At 44.9% G+C, this 26,652-nt stretch overlaps 1 protein-coding gene across 5 annotated transcripts in view; it reads left to right on the top strand.

Moving 5' to 3' along the window:
* Positions 1–26,652, top strand: part of LOC139048006 (uncharacterized) — a 331,798-nt gene that overhangs the window by 25,106 nt on the left and 280,040 nt on the right. For 3 of the 5 annotated variants that reach the window (XR_011507433.1, XR_011507432.1, XR_011507429.1), the window contains exon 2: positions 632–862. The exons of 1 other annotated variant lie outside the window; for it this stretch is intronic. The gene's annotated coding sequence lies outside the window, so the exon portion shown is untranslated. Of the gene's footprint in view, positions 1–484; positions 565–631; positions 863–26,652 lie in introns of those variants that run through there. One more of the 5 variants, XR_011507431.1, reaches the window with a different exon arrangement.

The raw sequence follows: 26,652 nt of genomic DNA, 5'->3' as shown, positions 1-26,652 counted from the left end.
CTTTGGCTATTCGACAACATTTGGCTAGTTATGTTTTGCGATAATGGCCAGACTTGGGGAAGTGTTGACGAAAGAATAGGCCGAGGGAAAGGGCGCGTGCTCTCGGGCAACCGAGTTGCGAGGAGGGTGAGCAGTGGCCGTCGTGCATGAACTCAAGCATAACAGAGTCACGGGTAGGGAAGTAAGGGGTTGAACACGTTGTCGCTCGATAGAGAGAATGCGATTGGGAATAGGAAGCTGGACTATTTTCTGCAGCCCTTTATGGAGCACGACTGAGCCCCTTGGAGAAGTGCAGGGGGACATAAAGAAGAAAGAAAAGAGAGAAGAGAGGCGATTGCAGCACCCGGTACCATTAGATACCGCGGTCCGCTGCAGCCAAACGGCGCATTTACAATTTGCACTACAGAACCGTGTCCTCCAGGAACGTAAGAAGGTGTATGATGGCGGAGCCATTGTGCCGGCTGCTATAGAGCGGCTGGGGTGCCGAGACTGCTGGGAGCCCATGGCGTCGGTATGAGAGGTGGAGAGAAGCTCTGTCTTTGGAGAAGGAGGGACAGGAACAAAGTAAATGGCCGATGGCAGTAGCGACAGCGAAAAGTGCAAGTTTCAATCGTCTCTTATTTGTGTGCAGATTCCAACAGTCAACCATTCCTTCACCCTCGCCTCCTACCCTCATCTGCAAGCCACATCATCACCAGTTACACGTGCGGGCTCTGCAGCTGCGCGTACCGACCTTCCGGAACAGTGAAGCCGCCCTTCCGGCTGCCGCTGCTATAAAGCCAAGCCGGCATCAACGCACCGCAACAAGGGCAGCAGCGACAGCGTAAAGTGCAAGTTTCAATCGTCGCTTATTCGTGTGCAGGTTAGTTCTAACACTATTGTGTTTTCTTCTCATCTTGTAATACTTTTCCGCTGTCGCTGCTGCTGCTCTGATTGCAACTTTTTTATCGATAATGCCGCCCTGTCCCGAAATAGTTTTTCCTTAGGATTATTCTACTTGCCAAGTGTATAATTTTCAGTGTTGATCCTGTTTGCTACACCTGCCACATGCAATATGTCGATTAAAGAGGACGACCTTCTCAGATTCAAAAATGAGATAACGCAAGAGCTTAAAATCTTTCGCGAATCACTAGAGAGGGATTTGCGCAATGACATCAGGGATTTGAAAGCTGAACATAGGAATCTTGTGCAGAGCCTTTACTTTGCTCACGGTAGTATTAATGAACTAAAGCAAAAACTGGAATCAGAAATCTTGAAAAAAGAATGTTTTGCAACAGAAAATGAAGCCCTCCGCAAAATATGTCTAGCAGCAGAAAGTAAAATTCAAGATCTCTAAGATCGTATCGTGTCTTCAGAGCAGTACTCGCGAAGGGCAAACATTGAAATTCAAGGCGTCATTCAGAAAGAAAATGAAAGCATGATAGATTTGCTTGTTAGGATTGGCAGTGCTGTGAAAGAACCAATAACGGTAAGTGGCATAGAAGCCTGCCATCGAGTGCCCATATGAAAGGCTGATAAGACCGAAAGCATTGTCGTGCAGTTCAAGACGCGCACAAAACGGGATGTAGTCTTGAAGAAAGCCAAGAAAGCATGGCTGTCAAATGACGACCTCGGCCTTTATGATACAGCACCTGTTTTTGTAAACGAGCACCTCTGCCCCGCGCTCAAAAAACTACTTGCGATGACTGTAAAAAAGAAACACGAGCACAAATGGGAGTCAGTTTGGGCATACAGCGGCGAAATCTTCGCAAAGCATTCGGATGGCAGCTCTGCCGTGCTGATATCATATGAACTTGATCTTGAGAGGGTATTTTGTCAGCCGCAATATGACTTGTTTCCGATAATAACGCAGATTAACTAACACATCATGGATTCTTCTATGAAGTACCAAGAATTCATTCTTCCATAGATGTTGAACCACTTGCAAAATCTTGCGAATCTGATATGCATATTAATGCACGATCTGTGAGTGGTAAAGAAGATGTTCTTGCCTCATTTCTGGATGATTTTGGGTTTAAATTTAGTACCGTGATGTTGTCAGAGACGTGGTATCACGACGGATGTAATATGTTAAGATTACCAGGTTATAAGAATTTCTTTTTAAATCGTACTGGCAGAGAAGGCGCTGGTGTTTCAGTTCACGTAAAAGTGCACCAAAACGGTGAAATTGTGCCTGACTTGAGCAAAGTAACCTCCGATTTCGAAATACTCACCGTACAGTGCAAAAATGAAACCATCTGTGTTGTATATCGTCCTCCAGCAGGTAACGTAAAATCTTTCATACAGTTTTTTGAGCCATTCCTGGACTGTGTATGCAGCAACAACTTCCGCCTTGTCTGCGGTGGCGATGTTAACATAAATATACTGGACGATACCAACCCTACTCGACAATTTAACACTGTGTTGCATTGCTCTGATTTTCTGAACCTAATCAAAACATCTACACGAGTTGCAGTCACTACTCAATCTGCACTCGACTTTATCTTGAGAAATATTAATACCAAAGTTCACAAGCTTGTTGAAAATAAAAGTTCATTATTCTCTCTTGTACACCTAAATAGTCAGCCAGCCTGTTTTAAGCAAGAAGTATTTCAAGCGCTTGTGGAGGAGTTCAACTTTAGATAGTCAGGTAATATGCTAACTGAAACGCCGTTATATCGCAATGATTCTCTTAAACTAGGTAACTATGTGCTCTTCACGTTGAACCGCAGTTCAGAGGAGGTGATGGAGTATGTCTACTGGTTAAAAGCGAAGATACGTTGTGAAAGCGTTCATAATTTTAGTTAATTACACCGGACAAGGAAATGTCTGTAAATTACGGCGAAATACTTTATGTTGTTTGCCGTCTGCCTGTAGGCTGTATTGAGGAGATTTTTATTTCATGGAAAAGTTGCTTCCATGTGCTAAATAATTTAAGTATATTGTGTTCATCGGAGGTGATCTAAATGTTTATAAGACAAAAAATTCTGGCAGTACAAGAAGGCTGCTAGCTTTTCTTGAGTCATGTTGTCTTTTGGATTTAATAACGTTGACAATGCATAAAATACAATAGCCACAGCTTTAATATATATAGTTATTACTAGTAGATCAACCAGTACGACATCTGCAGGTGTTATCAGTAGGTTACAAAGTGGTCACCTTTTTGTCTACCTTATAATATGCCACGGTACCATCAACCCTACTGCTAACCAAAGCAAACATGCAGCAGAACTTATTAACACAACAACATTGAACAATTTTAGAAATACAATAAGGAGACATAGCTGGCAGTCCGTTTACGGTTATGAGTCAACACAGGAAGCTTTTAACTGCTTGCTGCAGGAATTTGTTTCGTTATACAGAGATGCATTCGCATGCAAAACTGCACAAAAACCGAAGCATGGTTGCACACCTTGGATAGTGAAACCACTCACCAGAATGATTACTAAGAAAAATAAGATGTACCAAACATTCTTACAAAGTCGAGATGCAGAAGATTTCACAAAGTTCAAGTCTTTTCGTAATAGTTTAAGTGCTACATTGTGATCAGCTAGGGACAGTTATCACACGAGCATGTTTAGTGGTGTCACCGAGCGAAAGGTACTCGTGAGTGAGTTAAGCTCACTATTCGGACGCTCTTACACTGGTTCCCCTGGCAATGTATATCCCGAAGCTAGTAATTTTAGTGGTGTTGATCTAGCAGACAAATTTAGTGACTATTTCGTATCGTTGGTGGCTAGCGCGCATGAGTCGGGCGGCTTGATGGTATGAGTAACCACCTTATTACCGTATTTCTTCCTTCATGTAGTATTGCCGAAGTGCTGTCAATTTCCAAACAAATGAAAGTGAGCAATAGTGAAGACCCATTCAGTCTTAAATGAAACATATTCCCTATGTGACACACGAAGTAACAGATCAAATATTAGAATAAGAGATGAAAAGTGGTATAGGTAAAACTAGTAGGATACGCTATTTTCGAGATTACAACAGAGCTGATGATGCTTCTCTATTTGCGCATATGGAAAATGACATGAATGACTTAATTAAAAAGCATGATAACGTATCTCTGCTATGAAAAAAGTTTGCTTATATGTGAAATTATTGTTTGAATAGGTTTGTGCCAAACAAGCTAGAGAAAGTGCACAAACGTACACCTTGGATAATGCGTCAGATTGTTCATTTAAAACAGAAACTAAAACGGGCCGAAAGGTCTACTCCCAATCCTATTGTCATTATTGGTATCAAAAACGCTCCCGCACATGCAATGCACGAATCTAAAGATTTCTTTTTCACAACAACTGTACTAACTTTTTGAAAAATGAACCACGAAAATTTGAGAACTGTTTTGACGATGCTGACAGGCACGTGACGCAGGTTTCGGTTGATGGGAACTTTGTTACAGGTCAACATGTTATCGCTGATTATTTTAATACTGGAGTGTTTTCGAAAGTAAATACATGCGTGAATCTGCGTCGTGGGGCATTTTTAGCATCTCAGGTTGATTTTATTTCTTGACATTGTGCAGTCGCAATGCCGTTAAGTCAGAAAACAGAATCGACTTGTGGTCCCGATCGTTTGCCCAATATTTTTCTTCATCGTTATTCCAATACTATCGCTAAATTTCTTGTGATTTTGTTTCGATATTCACTATTAACTGCGAGGCTACCTCATGAATGCAAGACAGCTCAAATTACACCCATCAACAAAGAAGGTGACCGTTTGTGATTGGAAGATTATCGCCCAATATGCTTAACATGTTCTTGTTCTAAATTATTGGAACACTTAGGAAAGCACGTAATTCAATTCCTTAAGGAAAACACAATACTAGGAAGCTTTCAACACGGATTTAGAAGATATTTTTATACTGCGACACAATTGGTCATGATAGTTCATTCATTCGAAGCATGCATAGATAATGATGGACAACCATAATCTTAGATCTGAGCAAAGCTTTTAATAGAGTTATTCATAAGGAAATGCTCAATGAACTCATAAATATTACCCTTCCCGACATTTTCGTCTCTTGGGTTTATTATTGGTTTATTGGTTTATGGTTGTTATTCCTGAAGTCTTCCTGTAAGATCAGGTATACCTGAAGGAAGTGTTCTGGGACTCTTGCTGCTTCTTTCGTACATAAATGATATTGTCTCTGTAATTACTCCTGGCAACAAATTAGGTTACTTGCGGATGATATTGTTTTATTTCATGAAATCACAGGTGTGCATGAGCAGGATGAGTTCCATTCTAATCCTGCTTATGTAACGTTTGACTGGTATTGCCGATAAAAGTGGTTATCTGTGCGTAACGTTTAAGGACATCCCTCCTAAACATACTTACAACCTAACATTTCTTCATTTGAAACAGATTACCTGTTGCAAATACCTAGGAGCTACAATCACTAATGACATCTCTTAGAATCTGCACATTGATAACATGTGCGCGTCAGCTTTCCGCAAGCTTCTTTACTGAAAACGTAATCTTAGAAACTATCCTCCTCAGGTAAAACATCTTGGTTATTTCACATTCATACAACCTAAGCTTGAATGTTGTCCTCTTGCTTGGTATGCACACACTAAACTTAAAATTACATGTCATAAGGGATTCAGCGTAAACCTGTCAGGTTTTCTACTCGAAATTTAAGTATACTGATTCTCCTTCTAAACTAACAAAAGCTAATGACATTGAACTACTCGAATCGAGAAGAAAAAAAAGGCATCCTATCTTTTAAAGCTTACTTCTTAACGGTAAAATGGCTATTTATCAAACGCAATTTCTTTTCCCATTGTCTACAGGACCTACGCGACATTGTCTAACACACTTTCTAACCCCTCACTTTGCAAGAACAAACATCTGTATTTTTTCCTTTTTTTCTCCGCGTTCTATGTCAGAATGAAATAGATTAACAGAACCTCATGGCGCACTGTGTGATTAGAGGATCACGTTTTTTTGTGTTCCTTCCTCAGATGCTGTCATGTTTGTTTTTTCTTGTTCTTCCCGTTGCGTGTGCGTATGTCCTTTTTTTCGTAATACAGATATATAGTCCGTTCTGCTTGAACCATATTGGTCTGCAGTATGTAATAAATAAATAAATAAAATAATTTAGCCTTGCACTAACTCACATGTACAATTTGTCTTTAAACGCGGCTGTGTTTCCACTGGAAATGAAGGAAGCAAAAGGTATTCTTATGCACAAAGGAGGTTCCAAAAACGACCTAAGCAAACACAGACTTGTGTCGTTCTTAGGTCAATTCTTGTTATTTACCGCAGTAACGGGAAGCGGCCGTGCATGAGGCCGGAATGTCTTCGGTTTCAGTTGAGCTTCGAGTTGAGGCTTACGCATACCTTAAGGTTTGGCTGAAGTTCAGCTCCGGAGCAACAATATGATGGTTGTGACCAGTTTGATATGGTTCATGTAGGCGCTCTTAATGGTTCGGAATTGCGGAAATATAACTATTTTAGAAAAAAGTTTCAGAACTCCCCTCGCACATTTATTTGAGCGCCATAGCTAAGTGCATTCTTATCTGGATAATATATTACGCAATCTTATGTGACGCCCACCCACTTTTGAGGCCTTTCTGAGAAGGTCACGAAGGGCGTCATCAGCAAAAGCGCGGAAATGAAACCGCAAAATGACTACCAGGAGATCCAACAAGTTGGAATACTTATAAAGTGAAGATTTGTCTTAGTGACCACGCGTACACATACACACACTCAAACGCACGCACGCAACGGTGGGCGAACACAGCTTGATTGACGGACGCTTTGAACCCATCGTGGATTCAGAGGCAGCATGAGCGAGCGTACGTAGTGACGTTCGAATGCATTCTATCGGCAAGAAGTGTTTACTTCCTCATTGCCCTGGAGCCACGGTTTGTCGAAGGCTGCTGCTCCTGCAGGTAACCCAGCGGAGCGAGCGGTGTACATGCTCCGCATAGATCGGTTGGCCGCTTTGTTCATCAAGGAAAAGTCCAGGCTACTTCCACGGTCACGAAACCGGCCGATATTCGCAACAAAAACCTTCGCTTTTAAGAAATTATCACTTACAGTGGGTACATATAGACAGAGGACCGAAAGAACGACGAAGACTCGCTGTCAGTGATGTTTACAATGAAATACCAACTAGCCCCTAGCCAAACCCTGCTTTAAGAAAGGTACAATTTTTGGCAGTGGCCAGCGCCACCAAGAGAAAAAAGACAAGACAAGATGCTAAAGAAACAAACAAATGGGCGAGCAAGCAATTAAAATGGGAGTCTCCCTGTCGTAAGTACGACGGTCGTAATATAAACGAGAAATTCACGCTGTTTAAATAGAAGTCTCTTTCGGAGTTAAATAAAACATTATTGTTCTGCGCCAAATTCTTTCATAAGGTCTCTGCACTGTTAAGACTACTGGGCATTCTTAAAATTACAATGAGAAATAATACTGAGAGCAGCAGTCCGAGAACAGGGTTTGCTTAAGATAACATGCAGGCGAAAAAAAAAGATTGCTTTTGGCTCGAATAGTAACACGAACCCCCAGATGGTCCGGATATTACCTTCAAAGTATATGCCATCGTAAAGACCTTCAGCATTGGTAGGAGGTCTGCACCAACAATTGACTCAGTGAATCAGCAATGTGAAACGAAAACGGATTTCGCGAGGGGACTGCCATTGGAGCCACCACACCACTTCTTAGCGTGGAAGCTATCTTCAGGAACCCCTTTTCTCCGTCTGGATGCGGCAGCGCCATTTTTCAATAAAATTTTCCGTATCCGTTGCAGCAATCCCAGTGCAGCACCTATGTGGAAGAATTTCGTACATTCAAAGAGTCTTTTATTTACGATTTCTGAAAGTTCCAGTCTTTTTTTGAAAAGCTTGAATGTGTGGGTTAAAATATGACCTTTCGCACTTATAACCGGCACGTGCCTAATAGCTTGCTCGATCATTTGTTTGTTTCAATGTTACCGCGCTTTTTTCACTTCTGTTGCTCCCCCGGCTGCTGCCATCACCCATGCTTTTTATGCGAAGCATATTACGAGAGCTCAACCCAGCTCCTCAGGCGCGGCGGTGTTGCCTTCAATACCACGTGACACCGTGACGTCACGACAGAGGAGAAACGGGGCTCCAACTCGCGCCGTCGCTCGCGGTGGTATATAAGCAGCTGCACTTGCCTCTGCTAGACACTCACGAGGTGAGATGCCTCCTGGAGACAGAGCTGCTCGTTGGAATGAGAAGCGAAGGTTGCGGCGTGCTACAGAGACTTATTTTCTAGGTGGCTTTGGCTCAACTCTTGCAAGATGGGCTGGGTGGGAATCGAACCAGGGTCTCCGGAGTGTGAGACGAAGACGCTACCACTGAGCCACGAGTACGATGCTTCAAAGCGGTACAAAAGCACCTCTAGTGAATGCGGTGTTGCCTTAGAAACGAGCTGTTTCTAAGGCTCAGGTGTGCGTCGCTTGCTCAGGCGCACATTTCGTTGCCGCGCCGAACGCTGCGTTGCTCGACGCTCACCGCGTCCAATGCGGGGCGCGTAGTCGCTGCAACGTAGCCCATTGCCTTACACCACTTGGCGGGTCGACGGGAACGCTGTCGCGTTCCACTCTTGAAGGCGAAGCAGAGTAACGCATGAGTTGTTTCTTCGTCTAGCCGAACCAAATATAGCCAAGCAACAGCAGTTCACCGGGCTAAACAGTGGTTCAACAACTAAAATAAAGGCTAGTATGCTTCGCATTCTGGGCTTAACCTTAGCTAAGCCACAGCCATTTTTAAAAGCGAATTCTTTCTTTACCAACATCGGCAGGTTTCGTGAGCGTGGCCCGAATTTTTCCTTGGTGATTATGCCAACCAATCACAACGAAGCACAAACGCCGCGTGCTTCGCTGGGTTCCTTGCAGCAGCAGCTGCCTTCGCCCATCCGCTGCTGCACGGTAATGAGGAAGTAAATGCTTCTTGGGAATAGAATGCATCTAAATTTCTGTATGTACGCACGCGCATGCTGCCTCTGAAACAATGACGCGTTCAAGGCATTGATTCGGGCCAGTCGGTCTGTCATACTGGGAGCCTCAATAGCGCAATTGAAGTTTTCAATACTTTCAAGACTGCTCGCATTGACCTGGCCGTAAAATGGTTTTTTCGCGGCGAAACAAGAGGTGGCGCGAAGCGTTCGCTTTATCCTGCCGGAGCTCTTCATGACGATAGCATTGTTACAGCGAATGGTCGGGGTGATCGAGTGAGGTATGTTTATATTGGTCCGTGCGCCCGTGACGTCTTGGTTGTCATAGGCGAATCTACCAGGAGGACTCGGAGAATACCTCCCCCCCCCTACACACTCACAGTTAGAGGAAGAGCAAAGTGGACAATTTTCCAGCCCCTCCTATCCCCCTCTCCGCACATAGTTTAGAAAAGAGGCACAAAACAGCACTGATGCCAAACTTTCTCTCAGAATTGTTCGTTAAGCGAATGTTATATGATAAATTTTGAGCAATTGAATATAGCTATGTATATCTGTTATACACTGTATATTCACATATGTCATTTGTACTGACTAAACAAACTGCTTTGTATCACTCATTGCACATATCGCCTTACACATTCTCACTTACACATGTGTACATTGCACATGCTCAAGTGTACAAACTTTTTTTTATTATGACCCCGTTGTCATGAATACGAGCAAGAACTTTGTCAAGCTGCAAAAAAGCAGCTTTTAGTTTTTGTCCTAGCGTTCATTTTCTCTGAATCAATTAATACGAAATAGAGATTGATATATTGATTGATTGATTGTACCCAGTAAAGTGTGGTTTTAACCTGACAGTGTTAAGGGCTCTGTATCGCGTTAAATCCGGTGTCGGTGTCGGCGGCGTTGTCCGTGAGCAAAATATTATCCCGAACGACGCATCCGGAACCGCGCAGGCCCTTCTCGTGGCGCATAAGCGTTAGTGGAAAAAAGGAATTTCTCGAAGTAAAATGCGCCCCAAAAATTCGTAAAGTACGACTTGCGCGGAAGCAGCAGGGATGGCAGCGTCGGAAAGCCTGACACCGCGGGCTTCTACCAAGGGGAGGGGTGCGAGCAGGCACCCACCGGGTTTGGGAGGGGGGCTTAGGTAGGTTTCGTTTTTGTGGTCGCCGACCAAGAAACAACGACTTGTTCTTTTATTTAATGCTGTAATGACACGCTAATTTATTGTAAATTTTTCATTGGGTATTAAACAGAAGTTTATGTACATGACTGGACGGAGCACACTCTAAGCGGGCTCGATGCCAAGGAGTACTGTAAGGACCACCTTCATTGCGGATTACCTGGTTACCGTTGCAATAAAAAGGCTGTAGACTGCTTCAGTGGCGCTTATCTGTGTCATTCACAGATCTCGTTATCGACCGCACATGACGAACCATTATAGTCTAGTGTCGCCAAAAGTTTCTCAAGCGTGTCGCTGGTGTTGGACAAGAAGTCACTTAAGTTCTCGCTAGAATTTTCAAGTGGATATATAGATAAGAACACATGTGTTTTGGAACATTCTAATATAAGATAAGGCAAAGTAAATCATTTGCCTACACGTTTCATGTAGCCTAATATGTCCGTGCAGGTGAAAGAAAACGGTGATTCTACAAGAAGTTTCTTGAGGGATTTAAGTTTACAAATATATTTAGGTTGGGGGAATATTCAGTGATTGTAACGCGAATGGTTGGTGTGTAATATTTTATTCGTTTTTGAAAATTAAAATATTCGGTATTTTCGAATATTGAAGCTAAACTAATATTTCGCAACAAGCGACTGTTAAAAGTTAGGTTACTGTTGCCCACGAGCTGAACGAAGTATGACGAATTATCAGAAGTAAAGAAACATAAAGTTTTTGAAGCAACGCAGAAACGAAATCGGTAATGCAAGTTTTGTGTTCGGTATTGCGACGGAAATCTGACTCTGGTTAACACTTTTTAGGTTATATCATGTGCACATACATGAATACCCAGGAATGCGGACGTTTGAACTGCCATCGCTGTTGCACAATTGGTAGCGCAATACGCGCGTAATGCGGAGGTTGTGGGTTCGACTAACGCCGTCAGCAAGTTGTCTTTCTTTCCTTCATTTCACTTTATCTCCAAATTGTTATATATTAGTCAAAAACTACTAATAATTTCTACTGGTCGTTCCTTTTCTGCATTATCTGTCGAATTTATATAGCTGTTACTAACAATAAATCGGTTCCTTCGGTTCTTGTCGTCTATTACACGACAAAGAGTTATTTTTTATTTCGGTTTAATAATTAGCCTTCCTGTACTCTACTAATGAAGCATTTTTGTCTTTTACGTTACCACCAGTGATGACCTCCTTGTAACAGGCCCTGCATTGTGTCTACGACACATGAATTATTACTCCATTATCTTCCTCTATTCCTTTACTAAAACTTTTATTTTTTAGCAAATGTCTATTTAACGCCTGTTCAAATCTAGTTGCACAGCAGCTTGTCATTCATGCAAACCTTGTTGGCGACCAGGTTCTAAAGGCATCAAGCGGATATTCCTGCAGTTCTTTTCACGATAGGTGCCGGGATGTGTTTCCTTAAAAACCATCCTTATCGTCCGTGACAGCTCACTGTCTATTCAGTATGTACAAGCGTTTTACCTAATCATACCGAAAATAAAAATACGTGCCGGAAAAGATGCGTCTGAATTTGTTCATTCGATATTCGACACCTAATATTAGTATTTGATTGGTATTCGAAAAATGGTAATAATAGCCACATCTAATATTTACTACACAACAAATGGTGAGAGCCTAAATATTTCGTTCAGATCAGACAGGAAGGTTACAAATACGGTGCGACTCAAAAGAACGCAAGCCAAGTAGTTTTCCTAGCATGAAAATGCACGTATAGCCAACATTAGCCCTAAATTTCTTGTGGTTCTCGACGTTCTCGTGGTAGGAGAACTAAATTATGCGGAACACGCTCGACCGCGTATTGGCAACACGGCGACGTCAATTATTGCAGCTTTATAAATCTCGAATATTGCATTTTCGCCCTGTGTCTACGTGAAATCGGCCGTGAAGTGTTGATTGGTCCGAAAGGCGTGAGAAACGGAAGCGATTTGTTCCGGCCTGTGTAAGCGAGTTCAGCCGTTGCCATATTTTACGCCTTTTTTATGCAGTCTATATGCCTTATTCAACTGCTGTCATCTAAATCTAAACATAAAATTTATTCGATTCGGTGCTGGTAAATTAGGTAACCCACACGCTTGCGCGCATTCACCAATTAAGTGCATTTAGTGACGCCACTGAAACTGCGATGTATCCATGTCTTGATATCTCTTTTGTAAATCATAAAGAAACGTCAATATTGTGAACACAAGGTGAATGCTATGATGGCCACCGTGTTGTGAAGCACAATCACAATGGGAAGTCTGCCATTGTGAAGGCAATTGCTGTTTGTGTAGTATCGGAGCTTATGCGCCGTACAACCAGTTTCGGCCGTTCTAGAGCTGCGTTCTAGAATGCCATTTCTGAAGCAATTTTTCTGGCTTGCAGTTCGGCAAAATATCACCAATTGCTCACTATAGTTACCACAAGTATCACTGATAACTAAATAGAAGAGTGTGCCAGAAAGACACGAAAATCTCCCTAAATGTAACGCCATTATTGACAAAGTCGCAACACTGTATAAATACAGGTAAATTGTTAAAGCGCAACTTATGTTGTGTTTTCAAAGATGGTTAGTTTAGACGGCCCCAACAAGCACTGGATGATGCAAGAAATGTTAGGTTACACTTGTTTTGGACTGCCCACTAGCAAGGAGCGTCCCGCAGGCGACTGGCAGCATGAATCACCGTACTCTTAAATGACTACAGCGCCCGGCTAAGCGTTACCTGCTACAGCACGTGGTGGTGAGGCCCGAAAGACAATCCGAGCCGCCCGAGCAAGGGGTATGGAAAAAAAAAATTGGAGGACGCTTAAGCTTCTCCATAAAAAATGTAACGCGATAGCACTGAAAGTTTCTTGACTTCTCCTCATGCTTCCTGGCAACTGTAGCTCATGCAACCGTATAGCTTGTACCGGGAAACGCTGGCGGCGAGCGCTATGCTCGAAGGCGAGCTCGCTGGTGGAAACGCGGTCTGTTGCATGGGCTGATCCCGGAGGTTGTGCAGAGTCGCGCCAAACCTCAAAGGGAAGCTGGAAAAGGGGTTTGTGTTTGAGTTTCTACGTAACACTATTATGTTGTATTGAAATTACAATTCGACGCTGTTATCTCTGCTGCTTCCGCGCAAGTTGTGGTTTACGAATTTTTTGGCGCATTTTACTTCGAGATTCATTTATTCATTCATTTATTTCAGGGACGCTTATGCGCCCCGAAGTGCGCCTGCGCGGTTTGGATGCGTCGTTGGGGATTGTAGCTTTCTCACGGACAACGCCGCCGACACCGACACCGGATTTACCGCGATGCGGGGCCCTGAACCCTGTCACGTTAAAACCGCACTTTTGTGGGTATTATAAATAAATAAATAAATAAATAAATAAATAAATAAATAAATAAATGAGTAAATAAATAAATCAATATAAATAAATAAAAAATAAATAAATGAATAAATAATATTTATGTCGTATTAATTCATTTACAGAAAACGAACTCTGGGACAAGAACTAAAAGATGCTTTTTTGCAGCTTGACAAGTTTCTTACCCGTATCCATGGCAAAGGGGACATAATAAAATGAGGTTTGTAGACTTTGTTGTGTGCAATGTAAAAACGTATAAGTGAGAATATGTAAGGCGATATGTACAATCAGTGATACAAAGCAGTGTTCTTAGTCAGCACAAAACGCATATTCGTATGTACGTATAATGTACAATCAGTGATGCAAAGCAGTTTGTTTAGTCAGTACAAATTACATATGTGAATACACAGTATTTAACAGGTATACATAATTATGTTCAATTGCTCAAAATTTATCATATAACATTCTCTTAATAAAGAATTCTGAGAGAAAGCTTGGTATCAGTGTTGTTTCGTGCCCTTTTTCTAAAGTGTGTGCGGAAAGGGGGGAGTAGGAGGAGTTGGAAGATGCCCCACTTTGCTCTTCTAACTGTGAGTGTGTTGGGGTGGGGGTATACTCCCACTCCCCCCGGTCGATTCGCCTATGACAAGCATGGTGTCACAGGCGCACAGACCAATATAAACATATCTGGCTCGATGACCCCGACCATTCGCTGTCACAATGCTGTCGTCATGAAGAGCGCCGGCAGGAAAAAGCGAATCCTTCGCGCCGCCTCTTGTTTCGCCGCGGAAAAAATCAATTTACGGCCAGGTCAATGCGAGCAGTCTTGAAGGTATTGAAAACATTAATTGCGCTATTGAGGGTTCCAGTATTACAGACCGACTAGCCCGAGTCAATGCCTTGAACGTGTCATTCTTTCAGAGGCATCATGCGCGTGCATGCTTACTGAAATTTAAATGCATTCTCTCCCCAAGAAACGTTTACTTCCTCATTACCGTTGTAAGAGCTTGGAGCGGTCGTACTTGAAGGGAGGACATTGACGGGGAACTAGGCGAGCTGGAAATATTTGCAGTATTTACAGTTGAAACATGAAGTACATCGCCTGTCTAGCGTGACTGCGGTATGGAGCACGCAAGACGACGCATACAGCAAACAGCTTACGAGGACACAGCTCACTAGTACATCTCCAGCATGACAACGAGCACTCAGCTCCCGACAACGAGCACACAACGAGCACACACTAGCAGCCGACAATCGCTGCTTATGTCCTCTTGATTCCAAGCGAATGGAAACGTTCGTCCAGTCATCGTTCGAGGTCACCATTCGATGTCACCAAAGATGACCCGCCCTTTTGGAGGAGGCGGGCTCACATCCCTCGTGTCGCACGCACACACAGGTGCAAAGGTCTGGAGCCGACGTCAGAGGGCTTCGTAGAACTCTGCTTTGTCCCGGGTGGCGCGGCCGAGTACCACATTCCTGAGCTGACCGCGTGCCACGTGGCTGCCGGTCATCCGCAGTTCTCTGAAATGCTGTTCGTCTGGAGGGATTGGAACACGTGTAGCGGGCTGAAAGCTGGCTCGTTGCCACCCCGTACGGCCATTCCTAACACCGTGCATCCGCGGATGGGCGTAGGCAGCTGCTGCTACAAGGAACCCAGCGAAGCACGCGACGTGTGTGCTGCGTTGTAATTGGTTGGCGTATTCACCAAGAAAAAAAGTCAGGCCACGCTCACGAATCCTGCCGATGTTGGTAAAGAAAGAACTGGCTTTTAAATTAGCACGGGTGGTGGCAGCAGCCGGGGGCAGCAACAGAAGTGAAAAAAGCGCGGTAACTATAAAACAAACAAATTAGCGAGCAAGCAATTGTTCGCGTGCCGGGTTTAAGTGCGAAAGGTCATATTTTAAACCAAACATTCAAACTTTTCAAAAAACACAGCAACTTTCAGAGCTCTTAAATAAAAGACTCTTTGAATGTACGAAATTGTTCCATATATTTTCTCCACTGGCATAGCTGCGACGTGTACTGAAAATTGCATTGAAAATGGCACTGCGACACGCTGTCTGGAAAGAAGGTTTGCTGAAGGTAACATCCACGCTAAGAAGAGGCCTTCTGGCTCCAATAGCAGTGCCCGGTCGGGCACCGGTGAAGTATACTTCCAGAAGATGCGCTTTGGTAAACCATTTAAGCTCTTAAGCATATGAACAAGGTCTTCCCTACGAAAGCGTGCAGTGACTCGGCAATAAAATGGGAAGATGGGCAGCCATGGTGTAGCCGCTCCGATCGGAAAACTCGGTTAACCTCTAGAACCGGCCGGATTGCTGCACATTAAATTGCAGAATTTTATGCGCACGCAATCCGTGTGCAATCCGTGGCGTCAACGTGAAGTTCCTTACAAAGTCCAAGTTGGATAAAATCATGGCTGCGTGCCATGTGGTGCTTGTGCGAGTGAAAAGCTGCGAGGTTGAGTCGCCGATAGGGACTCAATCTCGCGCACGCACGCGAGGAGAGCGAGAAAGTACGAGATATCTTTTGTCACGCGCGATGTTTGGGCGGGGGGCGAGTGAGGGTAGGGAGGGAGGGTGCCTTTCACTCTGGGCACCCGGGTGGCCGCGCTCGTCCACCCAGGCCGCTGATCTCGAAAGCCATCTGCGACTGGGACAGAGTGCACCGTGCACTGTGTTTTCGCGGCTTAAATCGCGTCGTTGCGAGACGCAGCACGAAGATTAATTCGCTCGTTGCTGCTTCTGCGTTTCTTCACTCAAGCGTTCGACAGCGAGTTTCCGCAATCATCGAGTGATATGTGCTTATATTTGCGTGTGCGCGCGTGATACCATGTATATTAATTTAGTTAGGCATGCTATATTTACAAGTTTACATGACTGATAAAGCTACTGTCCTTACTTCGTATAGCTCTCCACTAATTTGCTATCGCAATCAATTATCCGCCTTTCGGGCAAAACTTCTCCTTTTTTATTTTCATGTCGAAGTGAACATCGATAACAGTCGCCAACCCCGCGCGGACATGAAAAAATGTCGATAGCGTGTATCTGTTCTCTTGCGTTCAGCGACCGCCTAATTGCTCTTAGAATATATTAGATGCATTTAGTTTGCGGAAGACATCTTGTAGCGTTCCTAGTTAAAGGACACAGTAGACTTAAAGCGTTGCTGTGGAACTGGCGTCCATCTCGTCTACATTTATTTCTCACTTCTCTCTTCTCTTCTTCTGTCCCCCCGGTTCCCGCGCTTCTTCATCTTCTATTCGAAGGCTCATACCGCTTCACCCTTCCAGGTTTCTTTTGCTAACCCCTCCTGGGGTAATACTTGAAAACGTTTCCAATCGAAGCACATTCAACTGAGCCCCGTTCACCAATGTACCACACAGTCTTCAATATTCCTTTCTGAGTGGCTGTCTTTGTCACAGAGTAAGGACCATAAAATTTGGCACTGGATTCTCTTACTCCTTTCCTAACTAGGATGAGGTCGGTGACTTGAATGTCTGGGATAGCTGAGCAATGTCTCTTGTCAAAATTTTTTTTCATTCGTTTACGGTACCTCTCCTCCTGTGATTTTTGTTTCCTTTCCTCGACGATCTTGAGATTGTCTAACAGCCCCAGTTCAAGGTCCGCTTGAAGAATAGGGGTCTCTCCTGAAGAAGCGAACTGCGGGCTGCATCCCAAGCCACTGGTGTAGGAGCGATTGTGATGTCTTACAGCTGCTTCTAAAGAGCATTTCCATCCACCAGGGAAACTATCGTACATCCTGATGTATTGCTTCACATCTCGTATAGCACGCTCTGCAAGCCCATTCGCCGCGGGATGGTATGGTGCACAGAATTTGATTGATATATTGTGGTCTCGAGCCCATCTTGCTAATTTTTCACTCTTGAACGATGGTCCGTTGTCACATACGATCTTTCTGGTTGTCCTAAACATATCCCGTTTGAGGAGGGCGATGACACTATTCGCATCTTCTTGTCCTGCCCGTGCCGCGACCATCCTGGTGCACTCATCTATGGCCAGAAGAAAAGCTTGCGTTTTTCGGACTCCTTCTCGTTTCTTATTTAGCTCGGCAAAATCCAGGTGTATAACTTCAAAAGGCACGTTCGAGTGGCAAGGTATTATCATGGCGTCTGTAGGCTGCTTGTATTTCACTTTGTTGACTTGACAAATGTGGCATGAACGAACGTATTGATTGACGTCTTCTTTCATGTGAGGCCACGTAAATCTCTTGACTAGCTTGTTGTATGTGCGCCAAAATCCGTCGTGTCCTCCAGATTCTGGGCTATCGTGGTACAAATAAAGCACCTTGGGAACCAGCGTTGGCGGGACTTGATAGCGACCTGCCATAAAAATTAATTGTTCAGTGCCTTCCCACAATTTTACTTCATTGATTTCTTCCGATTGTTCTTTATTGGCCTGTATCATCAGTCGAGACAATGCATCTGCATCAGTCAAAAGGGGTCCAGGTCTGTGGGAGATGGTGAAATCAAACTGCTGCAAGTAGTTCACCCATCTGGCGATACGTCCCTTAGGTTGGGTCATCTTCAAGAGATGAGTGAGTGCCTGGTGATCCGTGAACAAAGTAAACTTCGCACCTTCTAGGTACGTACGGAAGTACTGAATTGCTTTAAGGACAGCAAGAGCTTCCTTTTCAGTAGTGGTGTAGTTGACTTCAGGTGGCTTGAGGGTGTAGCTGTAGTAGCCTACTACACGTCGCTTTTCTCGGCCGGATGCTTCTGGACATTTCTGGTACAAGACTGCACCTGTTCCATAATGTGAGGCGTCGGTATTCAGTTCAAAGGGTAAAGTGAAATCTGGTATGCGTAGAATAGGGTCAGCAGAGATTCTGTGCACCAGATCACGGTAGACTCTCTCACATTCCTCATCCCACTCAAATGGAACTTCTTTCTGCGTTAGGCGCGTGAGGCATCTTGTTTTTATAGCAAAGTCTTTTATGAAAGGTCTGAAATGTCCGGCTAATCCCAAAAATACAACGCAATGAGTGGACGTCATACGGTTTAACCAGTTGGGATATTCTCTCGACGGACTCTTGTTTCGTGCTTTTGGTAGTCCCATCAAATACTCTTCCAAGAAACACAACTTTTCTTTGAAAGAATGCACTTTTCTTAAAATTAACCTTGAGTTGTGCCACGCTCAAGGCATTTAATACCTGAGAAAGGTGTTCCTGATGTTCAGCCTCTGTTTTGGAGAAGACGATAATATCGTCTATGTACACGTTACAAAAGACACCCAGAAAAGGCTTCAGGACTTCGTTCATAATCTTCTGGAACCATGCTGGCGAGTTTTTCCAGCCGAAAGGAAGCCGGTTATACTCGTACAGATGAAAGGGCGTGATAAAAGCAGTGTACATTTTTGTTTCTTCGGTTAGCGGGATCTGCCAGAAACTTTTGCACAAGTCAATGCGTGAAAAAATCCGGCAACCTCCTGTCTCATCTATAATCGTGTCTATCTTCGGCATGCGAAATGGTATAAGGTCTGTTTGGCGATTGAGAACCCTGTAATCTGTGCACAGTCGGAAAGTTCCATCTTCCTTCGGCGCAATAGTTATGGGAGAAGCGAAGGGTGACACCGAAGGCCGGATTATATCGGCGTCTAGCATCTCCTGCAATTCTTTCTTCAACCATATCTTACGTTCTCGTGACATGTTATAAGGTGATTTTCGGATGACGGTCTTGTCAGTTAGTTCGAAAGGCACCTTGTGCGACTTCATCTCTTGTGGATAGCTTCCTACGCATACCAGTTCAGGGTAGGTCGTTGCAATATCTTCCGCGCACTTGACAATTCGCAGGTTATCTTTTCTATCTTGCTGTGTCTCTTCCCTTGATAGTCCTTCCACTAAAACTGCATCGTCCCAATATACGTTGATTTTTAGTTTCTTTATGTCTGGTCTGGATAGCAGAAAGTCGTACGTCACCCCCGTTATCACCAGTACGTCACTCTCTATTTCATGACCTTGGAACTCGATGTTTACTGAGGCTCACTGATTATGCATTGTCACTTTTCCATCATACCCTTGCACCCGTAGTACTCTTCCACTATGCAGGTGACTTGAATCTACCAGCTTGGCATTTATTATAGACACAGAAGCACCGCTGTCAACCAAAGCCATCATATGTCTTTTTCCCACTTTGACAGGAATGTGAAGTAAGCTAGAGCAAGTTAAATAAACAGTCTCAGTTGTGGTCATCGGGTCGGACTGATCACCCTTGTTTATTAGTTTTTTGTTGTCGGAGAATCTTGAGCGTCTGAAATTATGGGGACAGGGTCGTTGTCGACGTTATTCACTCGACCTCTGGGAGCACGCCAACCCAAGCTCTCTGTACTGCCTGCAAGGCGGCTCAGTTCTCGCGGATTACGGCTTGACCAATCCGCGCCGGTCCGTCTGAAGCGACTGCTTGAGCCAGCGGTTATATTTTCGTCTGAAGTAGATGGTATGTCGTGAAGGCACTCCAAGAGCCCGTCTATAGTTTTAGGTGATCGTGCTTGCGCTATCTTCAGAACTTCCGCGGGCAATCCGTGCATTATTAGAGCTACTATGGCAGAAGGAGGAAGCATAGGCTCGGCCAGCTTTAAAAGGCGGCGTTTTTCAAAGAAATACTCGACGGGGGAGCCCTGCGTGAATTTGAAATTGAGCGCGGCGTCCCATCTTTGCACTGGGTTGCTTCGGAATGTCTTCAAGAATTTTTCCTTCCACTGGTGCCAAGAGTTGCCAACATCTTCAATAATGTGCAGATCGTACCACTTACGTGCAACACCTCTTAAATAACTACGCATGTTGGTAATTTTGTCCTCATTAGAGTGCCATTTGTTCTTCCCAGCGGCATATTCATAGAATTCAAGCCAACTTTCTGGGCTTGAAGACTTGCCGTCGAAAGTATCGGGTTCGACAAATTTAGTCGCCGGCTTCTCAGCGTTTAGAGAGCTTATAAGCGACGTCACCAGTTGGTTTTGTTGCGCCATCTGTTCTTGTTGTAGCTGAAGAGCTTTCAAAACGAGGCTCACCTCTTCTGTCGAAGACCGTGATGCAGTGTCCTTTCGACGCATGGGTTCAAGAACTAATTCGTCGAAGATTGCCAGACGCAAGTTCACTTTCACCGCACCCTTCCGACGTAGTTCAGCAATGTCTATGGAAGCCTTCTCTAAAACCAGGTTCACGAGGTCTGCCGAGTTGAGTTCGCGAGGTAGTTCCACCGCTGGTTCGTCTTGAGCTTGGTATCTCGAAAAGATGATCTTCTCTGCGGAGGTCTCCTCGAGGAAAAATGTCACCCACATGTTGGAGTCAGTTGTCGGCTGCGCCAAAATATTGTAGCGTTCCTAGTTAAAGGACACAGTAGACTTAAAGCGTTGCTGTGGAACTGGCGTCCATCTCGTCTACATTTATTTCTCACTTCTCTCTTCTCTTCTTCTGTCCCCCCGGTTCCCGCGCTTCTTCATCTTCTATTCGAAGGCTCATACCGCTTCACATCTATTCACTGAATTTTGAGAGACGTTTTGGAAATTAAAAATATTTTCACCCAGATGGTGCCGGAACTGCGAAAGGAGAGGGTGCGACGAAAATATTGTTGGAGTGTTGCGAAAACATTTTACGAAAGCGATAAATTCTTGCACTGTTTCGTCATCGGGGAAGAAACAGAATTGTACTCATGCAGAGCAAGGAGTGAAAAATGTGAGATGAGCCAAGGCAAACCGAAAAATAAATGCGTGAGTGAAGCGAGGGAAGAATCAAAGGATGTTGAATGTGTCTTGTTTTTTTAGGTACCATAGAATTCTGCTCCACGAATCTCTGCTTTGAAGGTCAAGCTGTCAAGGCGGCTTTCTGCTTCAAAGTGTAGAGGTTGTACGGTAAAGACGAGTGCGTCGCGTGCGGCCAAACATGTTGTATGAGGAATGCTGGGTCCTATACACCGCAACAATGCCTTTGCGCATTCTGCATTGATAGTGCGTGAGTGTTTGGCCCACAGTTCGATCATTGTGCTGGAAGTTGGAAAATCCTCCCGAATTGCCGAATGGAACCCGCCTGTGCCTTTGTCTCAATCGAATATCCTTCATTGGCTTATTCTCCCCTCCCCGTGCTAGGTATGTGGTACAACCACGGTCACCCTTGGCGGGGGGACGGCGAGGAAACGTGCCAAGGGAAAGGGCGCGTTTTCTCGGGCAATCGAGTTGCCAAGAAGGTCGGCGGGAAGAGGAGGGTGTGGCAGTTGCGCACAAATTATCGCGCAACCCAGTGGCGCGGAGGGGAGGGAGGGCGCTAGGCTTGACAGCTCGTTCGCTTGCTCATTCCTCTATGGAATCGGAGTGAAAGGGCGCCTGTTCTTGGGCAAGCAAATGGCAAGGTGGATCCAGAGGGAAAAGGAGGGGAGGCTGTCCCTCGCTCTTTCGTCGGACGTTTCGCTGGCCGCCCACGGTGGCCAACCTGTCGTGGAGGATGCTGAGGACGAGAATCCATTGCGAATTCTCGCCCACAAGAAATACACCGCGTGAGCAGACGAGCGTTTCGTCGAACGCTGGCGGCGTTGATGCCAACAAACCAAGTAAAAAGTGGAGCTGTTCGCTCTCCACGCCTGCAGCAAAAGAACTCCGTGAAGTCGAGGGTAGGTGTCAAGTGAAAGGGCCCGTGCTCTCAGGCAAACGAGCCATGGGGACGGCCTGCAGTAAAAGGGGGGGGGGGGGAGGGGTAGGGAGGCTGGGTGGAGAAGGGTATGTCGTTCGCTTACTCATTCGTCCGTTCCTTCGCACTAGTCGTTTACATTGGCTATCATAGTTGATGGTTTCTGCATAATATTTTGTTGCTCAAATGCACACTGTTATTCCGGGGGCGGAATTTAGCGGTTGTGAAGAATATTCAATAGCAAATGACACTTAGCAGAACTGGATTTCCAAGCGTGCTTCAAGGATAAAAAGAAAAGAGGTGAAACCAAAGTATTTCGTCTAATGGGCTCTACTTTGAAGGTGTCCGCGTTGATGTATGGGAAAGTTTCCGAAATGATCTCGTTTCATCGTGTATTCAGGAACCTTTGGGAACGACGTCATATCCCTGATGTCTTTGATATTACGGAAGACATTGAATGCATTGTGAAGCAGAACGGGGCGATGTACTGTGATTGTGTTTTGAAAGAACACATTACCAAGTGGGTTGAAAACACATTGAAATACACCGAGTTTCACTTGTAAGCTGCACTACACCAACGTACACATGTCCCGTAAATAGCAAGATTTGGCAATGATACTGGCCTGTGTGGAAGGAGAGAACTGCAGATGCTGCGTTCTGTGCGGTCCTCGAACCAAATATTAAGACGGTACCCATGCACGTTCGGTTATTTCAAATAATGACAATAATTTCGTGTATTTTTACGTGTCAAAACCACGATCTGATTATCTTTATCATTAGACTCTGGATTAAGCTAGACCAGCGTATGGACGCGGGGAACATGCACCGCTGCGTCGAAGCACAAACGTAACCATCCATTGCGAACGTGGTTGTGTGCGTTACAAAAGTCTCGATGGTGCGATGCCTAGTGGGCTACAGGGAAAGAGCATATTGCTATACGTGCCAAGGGACGCCGCGAATATGCACCAAGACCACCCCGGCGTCGAAATACAAATGGAATGGGCGCGAACGCGGTCACGGCAGCTACATTTCGTCTACAGCTTAGCTGTACATCCACTTTTCTTCTAATGCTTTTGCCACTCTTCTTCCGCTTTTCACCTCGTTGTTCCGCTGCACCTTCCTCCTCCGCTTTTCACCTCGCGCTCTCTTCGCTATCGCTGTCTTTAATTCACCATTGCGACACTCAACACTCCGACGGGCACCTATAGGAGGTGCTTTAAAATGTGAAGGTCCCTACGCACTGTGAGAATTGATGTTATGCTATGCATTTTGCAGGTATAACTAGCTATCCAACAACGTTTGGGATCCGTCAAAGGATGTCAACAAAGACCAACGTGTATGGGTCACGAAGCGATTGTGTGTGTAACTCGAACGTGTGTTTGACAACATACGGAAGCACGACAGTGATCGGAATAATGTGACGGCGATGGCATGATTCCCGGGAAGAAAGGTTATACAGCATGTTCCATTACGACCTGCATGACACCGAAGACGGTGCGATGTGGCATGCAGGTCTTCGTAGCGTTATCTACACTACGTGAAAACACCTGGGGCAAGCACGCCAATCGCGATGCAGCGGGGCATTCCAACTAACACAACATGTCAAAGCATTAGATAACACGAGAGAAGAATGGGAGAAGCGGACACGCTCTCTCTCGTAACGCACGCGGACGACAGCGGTAAGGCTGTGGGAGAACTGAAACTGGCGCGCACGCGCTCTCGTTCGTATTATGTGGCCTGACGTTCTCGCCAGTTTTCCCAAATAGCAAGTTGGACTTGGCAAGCAAGAAAACATGCATGCGATTCTGTATTCCTTGTGCTTTTGGTAACGGTAACGCAATGGCGAGCTTCGTTGGAACAGCATCCCAGAGAACTTCTAGTCGCGGACACAGGATTAGTTGACCTAGGAAAGAAGGGCTACACGAGAATATTTTGCCGCACTTGTCTATCCCGGTCGTGTTACTTTTCCTCATCATCAGCCTGGTTACGCCCACTGCAGGGCAAAGGCCTCTCCCATACTTCTCCAACAACCCCGGTCATGTACTAATTGTGGCCATGCCGTCCCTGCAAACTTCTTAATCTCATCCGCCCACCTAACTTTCTGCCGCCCCCTGCTACGCTTCCCTTCTCTTGCGATCCAGTCCGTAACCCTTAATGACCATCGGTTATCCTCCCTCCTTATTACATGTCTTGCCCATGCCCATTTGTTTTTCTTGATTTCAACTAAGATGTCATTAGCTCGTGTTTGTTCCCTCACCCAATCTGCTCTTTTCTTATCCCTTAACGTTACTCCTATCATTCTTCTTTCCATAGCTCGTTGCGTCGTCCTCAATTTGAGTAGAACCCTTTTCGTACTGTATATGCTTCTTTTGGCCTCCTAACTTCACTGAGCCCTATTATATCCCATTTACTGCCCTTTAATTCCTTCAATAGCACTGCTAGACTCGTTTCACTAGATAACGTTCTAGCGTAAAACGTTGCCAAGTTCATGTTCCAATGGCGGCCTGTCCGGAGCCACTGATTCTTAGCACCTTCTGCTGCGTCGCAGGTCTGACCGCCACCGTGGTCAGTTGCTGCGCAGCTGCTGGGGACTGAGGGCCGGGGTATGATTGTTGTGTTCACATAGGAGGTTGTGGCCAAGTACTGCACCAGGGTGGCCAATCTTGCTCTGGTGAGGGAGTGCGTTACCGGTTCTGGTCACCTGGATCAGGCCACACTCCAGGCCTGTTTGTGCAATTTTATCAACACGCGGATTTTTTTTCTTTTTTTTTAATCCGGTGGAAAATTTCCGGCACCGGGATTCGAACGACGGGCCTCTTGCACGCGAGGTGGGTGTTCTACCTCTACGCCACCGCTGCACCTACGTTACTTTTCATAGAGCAAAACAAATGTGTTTCTTTAGTCCATTCGCCTGTTTTCCTCCTCGGTCGCTGGCGGTCAGTTGTCCGTGGATGGCAGTGCAGAGACGCCGTTGCGACACAAGAGGTCGACCCATTGAACATTTTTTCCTGACACCAGATAAAGAAGGATCCCACCTATTACAACTTCCAACATAACTCGTATTCATCGACAAATCAAGCAATTGGTTCAGCCTCCCTTCGGCCTGACCTGGAATGGAATGTCATCTAGAATACTTTTGGAACTGACCACTTTCCTATCACATTAAACTCGGAAGTCGGTATCAGCTGAGTGGGAAAATTTTGGAAAATCGATTTATCTAGCATGAGATTTCATAAACAATCTTAGGGTAAATAATGCTGTAGAATATTTTATGGCTGTTGTGATTGATACAGCTGAACAGTTTATTCCACAAACGAATGGTCTTTCATTTAAAAGACATGTTCTCTGGAGGAATAAAGACTGCAGAGATGCGCAAAAGAGGCACAAAAAGCTTGGAGCGCACTGCGTAGATCGCCAAATGCAGAAAATGCTATCGCATTTAAACACACTAAAACGCAGGCAAAGTGAACACGACGTCAGTCAAAGTGATAAAGCTGGGTGGGGTTTCTCTCGGGTATAATTTCATGCTCACAGAACGCGAAAGTATGGCATGGCGTAAGAAATGAAAAAGGGCAACAAACCCATGGTTGTCTCTGGCGAACGACTAAGGGAAGTCCTTACAAGAACAGGCAGACTCTCTTGGGTAGAACTTCGTACGTAAGTCAAGCTGAATAGATTACTTGAAATTCTTCCTGAAATACAAAGAAAAGGAAATGTAAGCCATCCGTATGTAAATGCCGGCAAAACGAACGATATACGCGTCCTTTCAGTATTACCCAGTTGAGAGCTGCCTGAACCAGATGCAAGAGCTCTCCTCCCTAACCTGACAGAGTCATGTATGACATGATCGAAAACGTGTACACAGATACACAACTGACACTACTCGCACTTTTCAACACTATTTGGGCTGCTAGATGCCTTACAATCACCTGGAAGGAAGCTATTGTTATTCCAGTTTTGAAGCAGGGTTAAGATGCTTATTGGCGGCTCGATAGCTCTCACAAGTTGCATTTGTAAGCGTGTTGAAAAAAGAAGAATAATCATCGTCTTCCATATTTCCTTGAATGCAACAAAATGCTATATCATTATAAATTCGGGTTCCGAGAAGGGTGGTGTACAACTCACCATCTCGTGCGCATCAAAGGGAACATTCGAGACGCGTTCGTTGATAAATAACTCTATATTATTTCTTTAATATGGAAAAAGCGTGTGGCACAGAGTGGCATTAAGAAATCCTGTGAGTCCTGTCGCCAATAGACATTCGCGGGAGCATGCTGAACGTATTAGAAAACTTTTTGGCCGATCGTATACTTTTCGCGTCAAAATCGGCTATGAGTTGTTGCGTCTCTTCACGCAAGAAGCTGGTGTGCCCCAGGAAGGCGTGCTGAGCTGTACGCTTTTCACCGTGAATATGAACACGCTCCTAGCCTCACTACCATCAGCCATTTCTTTTATTCCGTCTATGTTGACGATGTACAAATAGGATTCAAATCCTTTAACATCGGCGTGCGAGAGGCAGGTGCAGCATGGCTTGAATAAGTTGTCTAAGTGGGCAGATTGCGATCGACCTGCAGCGAG

This window comes from Dermacentor albipictus, chromosome 7, assembly GCF_038994185.2.
Source record: "Dermacentor albipictus isolate Rhodes 1998 colony chromosome 7, USDA_Dalb.pri_finalv2, whole genome shotgun sequence".
NCBI classification, from domain to species: Eukaryota; Metazoa; Arthropoda; class Arachnida; order Ixodida; family Ixodidae; genus Dermacentor; species Dermacentor albipictus.
Note: the sequence above shows the minus strand (reverse complement) of the source record. Positions and strands in the feature narration are given on the sequence as shown.